Source organism: Conger conger, chromosome 5 (genome assembly GCF_963514075.1).
Source record: "Conger conger chromosome 5, fConCon1.1, whole genome shotgun sequence".
Lineage (NCBI taxonomy): Eukaryota > Metazoa > Chordata > Actinopteri > Anguilliformes > Congridae > Conger > Conger conger.
The window spans coordinates 63,586,210-63,598,451 of record NC_083764.1 but is presented as its reverse complement, the minus strand read 5'-3'; the positions used below and the strand labels follow the sequence as shown (position 1 = coordinate 63,598,451).

General features: G+C 47.0%; 1 long non-coding RNA gene across 1 annotated transcript in view; it reads right to left on the bottom strand.

Annotated features, from left to right (window-relative positions):
* Positions 1–829: 829 nt before the first annotated feature.
* LOC133128350 (uncharacterized) overlaps positions 830–12,242 on the bottom strand; it is a 60,354-nt gene continuing 48,941 nt past the window's right edge. The window contains exon 4 of the long non-coding RNA XR_009708746.1: positions 830–1,493. This is a non-coding gene — a long non-coding RNA (uncharacterized LOC133128350). The remainder of the gene's footprint in view (positions 1,494–12,242) is intronic.

Here is a 12,242-nt window from a genome sequence, read left to right as displayed (position 1 = left end):
GCAAAAATGTAATTAAAATTCTTAGGATCCAATTAAGGGTGTAATTAAGCAACCCCAAGTGTAGTTATAATTAAACCAGTGCCATTAAAGTGCCCCTGGTAGGGTGGAGGCCAGGGGTCAGAGACTCTGCTCATAAGGGCTGATGTAATGTAAATTGCGCAATTTTAAAATGGTAATGTGACCGTGTCCTGTTCCTAATCAGCAGTGTGTGTGTGTGTGTGTGTGTGTGTGTGAGTGTGCACAGTTCGTGGATTGTGTGTGTGTGTGTATGCATACAGTTCATGGATTGTGTGTGTGTGTGTGTGTGTGTGTGTGTGTACAGTCTGTGGATTGTGTGTGTGTGTGTGTGTGTACAGTTCATGGATTGTGTGTGTGTGTGTGTGTGTGTGTGTTCTGGGTACAGTAGAATTTACCATAACTGACCTGCTTTCATACACATTTCTCATGATATTACTAGGTTTTAGACACCATACAGTGTGCCGCAAAGCCTACAAAAGAGTTACCCACAATGCCTCACTATAATACACAATCCATACACATCACTATCTCCCAATGCACTGGACATACATCTGCATCTTGCACCTTGTTTTTCAATGGCTTCAGCAAAATACTGTTACTGAGAATAGATTTTACTATTTACAATTGTTTAAAAAACATCATTTTATTTTGAGGACTCATTGTGATGCTGCCCAATAATTAAATTGATGATTTTGAGGCCTGTTAAAAATATACATATCATCAAGTTCCTCCTATCCTTTTCTGGAGATGGAAGTTGCCGTTGGACTGCTGAGTCGCAGATCTTCTGTTGTTGTAGTTTTGCACTCGGAGATCAGTCTTCCTTAATTAGGACATGAACTTCAAATTAGCATGGATTATCCAGGCACATAATCAGACTTAAATAAAATACGATTATTTTCCACAACAATTAGCCTCCGCCTATAAATGCTTGGTAAGACGTAATTAATTAAGAAGCAGCCGCGTTGTGTCTATCGGCACATTACTCATCTCGGCTCGTGAAGGTTGGCCAGATACGCAGTAGGCAGGGAAGCTAACGGGAGTGGAGGCAGTGTTGATTATGACCGTCAGCTTCACGGTGAAAAGATCGTTATCGCCGGTTCCCAGTCACCGACGCGCCGTCCTTTTTCAGAGGGGGGAACTCGGGAGCATCAGATGATTGATGGCCTGGCAGACCCGGGGAAAAAGCCAAGGCCAAGTCCGCAAATAGAATCGTGAACGGAATTTGATTATAAACAAATATTCTGAATCGCATCAAGCGTTGTTTTTGTTATTGTAAGCCCCTGAACACCGCGTTCTGAAAGGCTGAGGGGTTGACAAAGGCGACGGCAAATACCTCGCCCAATTAATTCATTTTTAGAATATTGTGACAGATTTGTGTTCGCGGTACATTCTGCTGTGTTGGGCGAGAGCCACATGGGGGCGCTGACGCACACACTTCAACAGTCTTCAACCTCATCACCCGGGAAAAAAAAAACCTGAAAAAAAAACAACAACATTTTGCAGAATTAAATGTGCATTGCAACTGTTTGGAATGGCATATGCTGTTAAGGTTTTTCATGAACCAGCTTGTTTATGGATCAGCATTGTATTGTAAACGTTATTCCTGATTTTGTGTGTAAAAATGAGGGTGAGAAAACACAACTAGCTTGGGCAGTCCGGAGCGGACCCAAGTGAGAACTGCATTAGGTGATACATTTGAGTATAAAACCCTGGCCCGCGAAAAGCGAGGCGGCGGTTGTTCGTGTACTTGGTTGTTGAAGTCCATGTTGGAGCCATTGGGTAAACTTTGGGGAAAGTCTGAGAAGGAAGGATAATTCTCAACCCAGCAAGTGGCTGTGTGTGTTTCACCGAGTAACTTGTGTTAACAAAGTGCTCCATCCATCCATCCATCCATCCATCCATCCATTATCTGAACCCGCTTATCCTGAACAGGGTCGCAGGGGGGCTGGAGCCTATCCCAGCATACATTGGGCGAAAGGCAGGAATACACCCTGGACAGGTCGCCAGTCCATCGCAGGGCACACACACCGTTCACTCACACACACACTCATACCTATGGGCAATTTAGACTCTCCAATCAGCCTAACATGCATGTCTTTGGACTGTGGGAGGAAACCGGAGTACCCGGAGGAAACCCACGCAGACACGGGGAGAACATGCAAACTCTGCACAGAGAGGCCCCGGCCGACGGGGATTCGAACCCAGGACCTCCTTGCTGTGAGGCGGCAGTGCTACCCACTGCACCATCCGTGCAGCCTAGCAAAGTGCTCTCGCACGTTATTTTGTATTTTGTATCTTGAGTATTTCTATCGAAACAACAGTTGAACAGCTGACGATGCAGAATCCATTCTACAATAAACGGAACTTCATTACTCTCCATGGACTCCTGTCTTTGCCTGCCATTGCCAACTGACAAAGAACGTGTGCACGCTACTGGAAATCCCACATAACAAGGTTAAAGGTGACAACCTCGTTGGGTTCCGGGCAGAAGCAAATACTGGAAATGTGACACCTTTTGTTCTTGGTGTAGGCCTCACCTACATCCTCTGAGCAAGCAGCACACCAAACAACCACAGTGTCACACTGAGGGTTGTGTATGACATCCTGTCTGTGTTGCACAGGCTCTGTTCCTTTTTTCAATTAATCTTTTATATTTAAATATCTGCCGCTCAATACAGTGTGGCTGCCAGCTCCACCGGAGACCTACAGCACTGTGCAGAAGTCTTAGGCACCTGTACAACATTCTGTACAGATACGATTCTTTCAAAAATAATTAAACGAAAGGTCCTAAATAAACGTACATTACATTTTAGTAATTTGGCAGAATAGTTAAAAACTGAATCAAATCAATATTTTTTGTGACCACCCTTCGGTGTTTAAACTGCATTACTTCTCTGAGATGAGCCAATGCTGTCCTGCAGTTCTATAAGGCAATCAGCAGGGAGGTTGTTCCAAGCATGTTGAAGAACACAGTTCTTCTGCAGACTGTGGTTGGCCACTGCTTCTGATCTCAGACAGCCTTGATCAAGTTTTTATTTAAGAAGTATGTCTCTGTAAAATTAAGTCTTTTGGAAAATGAATATTTGGAAATTGAGTTATCCTAACACACACAAAAAAAATGAACATTTGTGTAATAAAGTCTAAAGACTTCTGCGCAGTACTGTAGCCCTCGAGCACGTCGCTCTTAACGCGGAAACGACGGCCCGTTCGCGTTGACTTTTAATTAAAGGATGTTGCGGAGAACAGACAGACTTTGTGCTTGCTGTGAGTTTGGCGCCACGCGTGTTTACACGCGGCGTAGTTCAAACACGCGAGCTGTCAGAAATCCCGCGACTGCGCCGTCGTTATTCCGCTGCGTGTTCTCCAGGGTGGTGCTGCCCTGCCGCGTAGCCCGGCGGACCCAGGGCACAGTGACGGGGAGACTACGGTGTGCACGGAGGTAACAAAAACACGAAAACGCTGACAACACAGGCAGGATAGAGAACATGAAAAACATGAAACCAAACATACTGAGGCGACACTGCGAGATGCAAACCAGGAGTTTGACGCAACATTGGCTCAGGCGGTAAGAGCAGTCGTCTCATTGGCTCAGGCGGTAAGAGCAGTCGTCTCATTGGCTCAGGCGGTAAGAGCAGTCGTCTCATTGGCTCAGGCGGTAAGAGCAGTCGTCTCATTGGCTCAGGCGGTAAGAGCAGTCGTCTCATTGGCTCAGGCGGTAAGAGCAGTCGTCTCATTGGCTCAGGCGGTAAGAGCAGTCGTCTCATTGGCTCAGGCGGTAAGAGCAGTCGTCTCATTGGCTCAGGCGGTAAGAGCAGTTGTCTCATTGGCTCAGGCAGTAAGAGCAGTCGTCTCATTGGCTCAGGCAGTAAGAGCAGTCATATGGTGGTCAGAGGGTTGCTGGTTCGATCCCCCGCCCGGGCTGTGTCGAAGTGTCCCTGAGCAAGACACCAAACCCCCAGATGCTCCTGACGAGCTGGTCAGCGCCTTGCATGGCAGCCAATCGCCGTCGGTGTATGAATGGGTGAATGAGAAGCATCAATTGTACAGCGCTTTGGATAAAGGCGCTATATAGATGCCAACCATTTACCATTTACAACAGGGTGGCCAGGCTGCAACTCGCTATAGCTACCTGCTGTTGGAAAACATGGGAGGCAAGTCCACTACAGCCAAGACTCCCCAGCCCCTCCCTCAACCCCTTTCCCCACACATTGTTTTACCTCCCCACCACACCTAATCACTTTACCCCCTCACCAGATCTAATCACCCCCCTCCCCGCTCCTGTGATGTGTTGTAATGTATGACAACGGCCGTTTGTTCCACTGTCTCCGTTGAGGGACAGGGTATAACCTGTATAATATTCTCCCTCTTTTGCTGGTTCTTGTTGATCTGTACTCGGGGAACAGAACCACTAGTTCCTCTACTATATTAAACTGTCTATTTGAAACAAAGGCGTACCTGCATTTATTTTTTCTCCATTCACATTATACATTCACACATTTCACAAACGCTGTACACCTGCTAAAACAAGCAGAGCATCCTAATCCTGCATCAGTTTCACCCTTCTTCCCTCCATTGGAATTACATGGTACTGCATGTGGTGAAATTTATGTTATGTATGGGATTAGATCCCATGCATTTTGAAATATGGTAGGCGGTCTTTATTTTTTTCAAATATAAAACATTCTACAGGTCCTGGAGCAGCTGTTAAGATAGATGTGATCAAATGAAAAAAAATGAAACTTCCAAAACTCAATCATCAGTTTTGCACCACTTGGAAAAATTCCTAACCTTCAATGTGAACTTCTGTTGACCGGGGGGACAACTGGCTCCATTATCCTTTAATGGCAAAGCTTTGAGTGACGTACAGTCGGGTGCCTCAGCAAAGTGACAGCGACTGCACGTCTACGGCTCTGTTTCTGCACTGACTGATAAGAGCCAAAATGGAGCCCTTTTCTTATGCACGTCACTCAAAGCTGTGCGCACTCAGACAAACACACGCTCTCTAACACACACACACACACACGCTCTCTAACACACACACTCTCTCTAGCACACACACTCTCTCTAGCACACACACACACAAACACAAACATGCACACACACACACACACACACACACTCACAAACATGCACACACACACAAACACACGCTCTATAACACACACACACACACACACACACACAAACACACGCTCTATAACACACACACACACACTCACAAACATGCACACACACACACACTCACAAACATGCACACACACACACACACACACACACAAACACACGCTCTATAACACACACACACACACACAAACACACGCTCTATAACACACACACACACACACACAAACACACGCTCTATAACACACACACACACACACACACTCACAAACATACACACACACACACACACACTCACAAACATGCACACACACACACACACACACACACGCTCTCTAACACACACACACACACTCACACACACACACACACTCACAAACATGCGCACACACACACACACACAAACACGCTCTAACACACACACACACACACACACACACGCTCTAACACACACACACACTCACACACACACGCTCTCTAACACACACACACACACTCACAAACATGCACACACACACACACACACTCACAAACATGCACACACACACACACACACACACGCTCTAACACACACACACACACACACACACACACGCTCTAACACACACACACACACACACACACAAACACACACTCTATAACACGCACACACACACACACACACACACACACACACACACGCGCGCGCGCGCGCACACATTTGCATCCACACAGTCACATAAACACACACACACACATGCAGACGCAGATGGAAATACACACATATTCCTGTTCACGGGCACTACTGCTCTCAGGGCATTATAAGAACAGCATAACCCACATGAGAGAGTGAGCGCGCTGGCAGGGAACACAGGGAGATCATTCGTCTGTAACTTGTCTGTAATTGGTCCGCCGACCGCAAATTGGCCTCCACCGTCTCCGCCGTGCCAGCTCGGACCGAAGGCGCGGTGCGTTTGATTTGTGGCCCGACGCAGAAGTGATTAGCGGCGCGCTCAGAAGCCGGGCGTGGGGGAGGACACAGAACGACAGCCCCGTGATTACCAGAAAACTTTCAGAGATAAAAAAATAAAATTAAATAATAAAAAGCAACGAGGCCACATTTCTCTCTCCATCAAAATCTTTGGGAAAAATTGCCAAATCTTTTTTGGAAGACTTGTTCGCCGTTCTGTTTAATTGCCTTTAATGTCATAGATTGACCTTCCCTCGTTAAGGAGATACAGTTCAGCACATTTTTGGTCTTGTCTTGATAGAGCAACTACCCCCATATAGTCCCTATTTTACACATATAAAAGCACGCGTGTGTGTGTGTGTGTGTGTGTGTGTGTGTATGACGGACAGATTTTCAGATGGAAGCCAGTGCTAAGAAGAAGAAAAAAACCCCCCAAAGGTTACGAAAAGTGACAGGAACTACTGGAATTAATCACAGTGTGAAAAGGACCACTCAGAACCGGGTACAATACATAATGTCAACATTTCTTCAAAAAAATCTCCTTGTCGAAGTCCTATGAATAATATACAAACATGCAATTAGCGTTAACTTTTACAAACAGCCAAGCCTGACCAGTACGTCACATCATTGTTAATTTTAATAAGTTTCGCTATTCACACTTTCTGCACAGCTGCCAGGGTGCTTCCTAATTGCAGTAGTCATTAATCTTACCTCCAAAGAATGACCAAAAACAGGAAAATCATTTTTAATTACACACACAACGAGTTTGAGTATCTCAGAAACTGCCGATCTCCTGGGATTTTCCACGTAGAACAGTCTATAGCGTTTGCAGAGAATAGCACGAAAAAAAATAAAAACATTCAGTGAGCAGCAGTTCTGCAGGCAGAAACGCATTGTTAATGAAAGAGAAGGGCCAGACTGGTCAAAACTGACAGGAAGGTGACAGTAACGCAAATAACCACACATTACAACAGTGGTATGCAGAAGAGCACCTCTGAACACGCAACGCGTCAAACCTCTAAGTGGATAGGCTACAGCAGCAGAAGAATCTAAAAAATAAGTTGAATAAATATTGTTAAGTGGTCTCTGGGTGTATACTCTTAAGTTAACATAAAATCTCTCTCGAGGCATCAGCTCATGAGGATAAATTATAGAGGAGCGAAACAACGCACGTAAAAACACAAACAATAATTAAAGATAGAGCATATTATTCAGTTCCTACACCTCGGGGTTCCTTCCCAGCTTTTGGCAGTATTTCATCCTGCGCTAGCCGTCTACTTGGCCGGGTACTTTGGGACGATTGAGATCCAATCCAAATGGGAGATCTGCTGGCATAGCAAATAAAAATGCGAATTGTTCACAGTAAAAACCAAAGCGCAATAACAAATTCACGAACAGAAAAATTGGAATGGCGTGATATAAATCACAGTTTATATACATATTGGTATAATCACAACAAACAAATAAATACAAGTCTGCCAGATCCCTCTTCTTGTGCGGAAGGGAGAAAGTGTATTAACTTCGACACCTCGTTTTTCAGTGGCCGGTTATTGCACCCCCGAATACAGTTGCATAAGCAGGAACCTCGGTTCACCCCAACCCAAAACCGTTCCTTTCTGTTTCTGTCATTCTGTTTCTCATCACTATCCTTCTTCCTGTCGTCTCCCTTTCTCTCTCCCCCATCTGTTCTCCTTCAATTCAATTGAATCGCTTTATCATCATGGCACGTTATTGCATGCCAATACATAATAAAAATTAACGAAGTATTGTTTGTATAACAGTCAAAAGAAAACAAAGATAATCTAATAGCGATAACCGAACATGCGGTATATCAAAACAACAGCAGAATGAATGATTGGAAAATAGTTCTGAATACAGGAAAATAAGATGAATTATGGGTTATGTTTTCTCTCTGGTTGTGAAGGGCAGGGACACGTGTTCACAGCCAAAGTTATAGACAACCTTTGTTGTGTTTCAGACAGTTTCAGAAAAGCCGGATAACAGTACAGCCTGCATTTTGGAAAGAGGCATTATCCATTTTGTTTGTTTGTTTGTTTGTTATGTTTGTGAGAAAGTGTATCCGTCTCAAAAACGCTGTTAGTTACACGGCCTTCTTCGGGCAGCCAGGTCTGCTGGTGTCGGCATTATTTCTGAGTTTATCTTTCTTTTCTTTTTTTTCTTTCTTTCTTTCTTCACTGAAATCAGATAACCTGCCGCAGCGCCTCCAAATAACACGGCAATTTGCTCTGAACTTTTGTATCCCAGTTTCCCCAAAGAGCGGCATGGTGTTGCTGTAATTTGGTCGGCTCAGACTGGCACGGCGTTGGTGGTCGTGCCGTCCTGGGCGGTGTTAGTGGGGGGTCAGGACCACTGCCTCAGGACCAGCTGAGTGAGGAAAAACTCAGATCGTCACATTTCAGAGCCTTGTAACAGCCATCATTAGGAAGGGGGGGGGGGGGGGGGGGGGGGTTATTTCTCAGATGCTCCCAGAAGTGGATGACTGTTTTCGAATGTGAATAAGCAGTGGATATTTGCCTAATTCAGCACTGCACTTTACATTACAGGCATTTTGGCAGACGCTCTTATCCAGAGCGACGTCCAGTTGATTAGACTAAGCAGGAGACAATCCTCCCCTGGAACAATGCAGGGTTAAGGGTCTTGCTCAAGGGCCCAATGGCTGTGCAGATCTTATTGTGGCTACACCGGGATTAGAACCACCGAGCTTGTGGGTCCCAGGCATGCATCTCAACCACTACGCTACAGGCCGCCCGTTACATGTTCTCCTCTGTGCGCGGAGGATGTCTCTACAGAACTGTAAGTGCAGGGTTTCCCGTGTTAGACGCCGTATCGCGTATCCGCATGATCCCTCTCCGGATTTCTTTTCCCCTCTCTGACTCTCTCTCTCAATACAATAACAGATTTCATTCAATTCAGCGACGCTTTATTGGCCCGACTGCATGACAATGAGACAAATGGAAGACCGATTCAATACAATTAAAATTTAAAAAAGTAAAAAAAATAAAAAAATTCAATACAGAATGGAACGGGAGACACCTATGCAAGTTAAACGAAGCAATATTTAACAAAATAATAATAATGCTTCAGAGTTAAATGAACTCTCTCTCTCTCTCTCTATCCCCCCCCCCCCTCTCTCTCTCCCCCTCTCTCTCTCTCTCGCACTGGTGACGGCTGCATCAGTAGACACTGGAGTTAATCAAAAAGGAAACGGACTAATAAAAATGGTGATATTTTGTGCTTGCAGGGCCCCTGGGTCCTCTCTGTATCTGTGCAGCAGCTCTCGGCTAACACTGGATCTGCCCTGGCTGCCATCATTAATGTAGAAGATGTTTAATGAGTAGTTACAAGGTCTAAGACCTTTAACTACTGTCTCATATAAATAATTCAAACGTCTGTGAGAGAGGGGGAGGGAGGGAGGCAGGGAGAGAGGGGATAGAGAGTGGTAGAGAGTGAGACTGAGAGAATGTGAGAGACAGAGAAGAGGAGAGGAGAGGAGAGAGAGAATGTGAGAGAGGAGAGGAAAGGAGAGAGAGAGTGTGAGAGAGACAGAGGAGAGGAGAGGAGAGAGAGAGACCGAGAGAATGTGAAAGAGACAGAGGAGAGGAGAGGAGAGGAGAGAATGTGAGAGAGAGGAGAGAGACCGAGAGAATGCGAGAGAGACAGGGGAGAGGAGAGGAGAGGAGAGAGAGAGCAAGAGAGAGAGGGAGAGAGGGAGAGGGGGAAAGGGAGAGAGAGTGAGAGGGGAGAGAGGGAGAGGGGGAAAGGGAGAGGGAGAGAGTGAGAGGGGAGAGAGGGAGAGAGAGGGAGTGAGGGAGGGAGAGAGAGAGGGAGGGGGGAGAGAGAGAGGGAGAGGGGGGAGAGAGGGAGAGAGAGGGAGAGAGAGGAGAGCACGAGAAGGCAGCCCCGAGTTGGTGAACTGTGAATACAATTGCATAATAACCTCTTTCTCCGGCCCGGGTGTGTGAGTATGGAAATGTGTTGGTGTCTGTCATAACTCTCAGACTCCGCGCCAGCGGTCAGTCAGTCAGACGGCCCCTGCACTTCTATTACAATCTCAAACAGGCAATGAGGCTCCAGCACTGGGGCCAATTTTATTGAGCTCGCTTGGGACCTGTGGAGACGTTTGGGAGTTTCAGGAGCACCTGACCTTCATCGCGGTCTATAGTGTGTTATAAGGACTACGTCTGTGGCTGTTATTTTGGCTGTTTTTTTTGTTTTGTTTTTTCTTATAAGGACTATGTATCGATATTTACCGGCTTTAACTGAGACGTGGCTCTCACCTGAGAACACGGCCACCCCGGCTGCCCTTTCCTCTGCCTTCTCTTTCTCCCACACACCCAGATCCTCTGGCAGAGGAGGTGGCACAGGTCTCCTAATCTCATCCTCATGGAGATCTAGTGTCTTCTCCTCATCCCTCTCCTTCTCCTCTTTTGAATTTAATGCGGCTTCTGTTACTCTGCCGTGCAAACTGTTTGTTATTGTTGTTTATCGCCCCCCGGGTCCTCTGGGAAACTTTTTGGATGAGATGGACATCCTCCTCAGCTCCTCACCTGTCAATGACACCCCCCTGATCCTCCTGGGTGACTTCAACCTCAACTCAGAGTCCACCCAGTCTACCTTTCTCTCCCTCTTCTCTTCTTTTGACCTTACCCTCACTCTTTCCCCTCCCACCCACAAAGCAGGCAACCTTCTTGACCTCATCTTCACAAGGAGCTGCACAACAACCAACCTCTCTGTAACACCACTCCATATATCTGACCACTCCTTCATCTCTTTCTCTCTTCCACTCTCCTCTAACACCCATCCATCTCTCCCACCATCCACTGTCACCTGTCGACGGAACCTACGACACCTGTCTTCCTCCACCCTCTCATCTACAATCCTCTCCTCCCTACCATATGCGGAGTCTTTCTCTCGACTGTCTACCGATGATGCGGCTACAACTCTCATGTCCTCCCTCTCATCTTCCTTTGACTCTCTGTGTCCCCTCACCACCAAACTAGCTCGGGCCTCCCCCCCCAGTCCTTGGCTTTCTGATGCTCTACGAGCTGTCCGAACTGAACTGCGGGCGGCGGAGAGAAAATGGAAAAGGTCCTGTCTCCCCAGTGATATAGCTTCCTTCCATGCCCTCTTATGATCTTTCCATTCCTCTGTCTCTCTAGCTAAATCTTCCTTCTTTCACTCGAAAATTAACGCGGCCGCCTCTAATTCCCGCAAACTGTTTTCAACTTTCTCCTCTCTTCTGGCCCCCCCTCCCCCCCCACCCCCCTCATCACTCACACCTGATGACTTTGTCTCCTTCTTTGAAAAGAAGGTCGATGCTATTCGCAATTCCTTCTCCCAACCCTCCACCCCTGCTCACCCTCCTACCCTCCCCAACTCCCTAACCTCCTTTTCTCCCCTCTCTGACGCCGACACACTGAAACTCCTTACTTCCCACCGCCCAACCACCTGTCCTCTTGACCCCATCCCCTCTCCCCTCCTACAATCTATATCTGAGGACATTCTCCCTCTCCTCTCTAATCAACACCTCCCTCTCTTCCGGCACCATGCCCTCTTCCCTGAAGAGGGCCAGAGTCACTCCCCTCCTCAAAAAACCTACTCTTGATCCCTCTGCCCTGAACAACTACCGGCCTGTCTCTCTTCTTCCCTTTCTCGCTAAAACCCTGGAACGGGCGGTCTGCTCCCAACTGTCCACTTATCTTCTCCACAACAATCTCCATGACCCCAACCAGTCTGGCTTCAAGAGTGGCCACTCCACTGAAACCGCCCTGCTCGCGGTCACTGAGGCACTCCACTCTGCTAAAGCAAAATCCCTCTCCTCTGTCCTCATCTTCCTCGACCTGTCAGCCGCCTTCGATACAGTCAACCATGAGATTCTGCTCTCATCGCTGTCTGGGATGGGTGTCACAGGTTCTGCACTCGCTTGGTTTTCCTCCTACCTCTCTGGTCGCTCCTACCAGGTGACTTGGAGGGGCGCACTCTCCGACCCTGAACCCCTACGAACTGGAGTCCCGCAGGGCTCGGTTCTTGGGCCTCTCCTCTTCTCGCTATACACCATGTCCCTTGGTTCTGTTATCTCTTCCCACGGCTTCTCTTATCACTCCTACGCTGATGACACCCAACTCTTCATTTC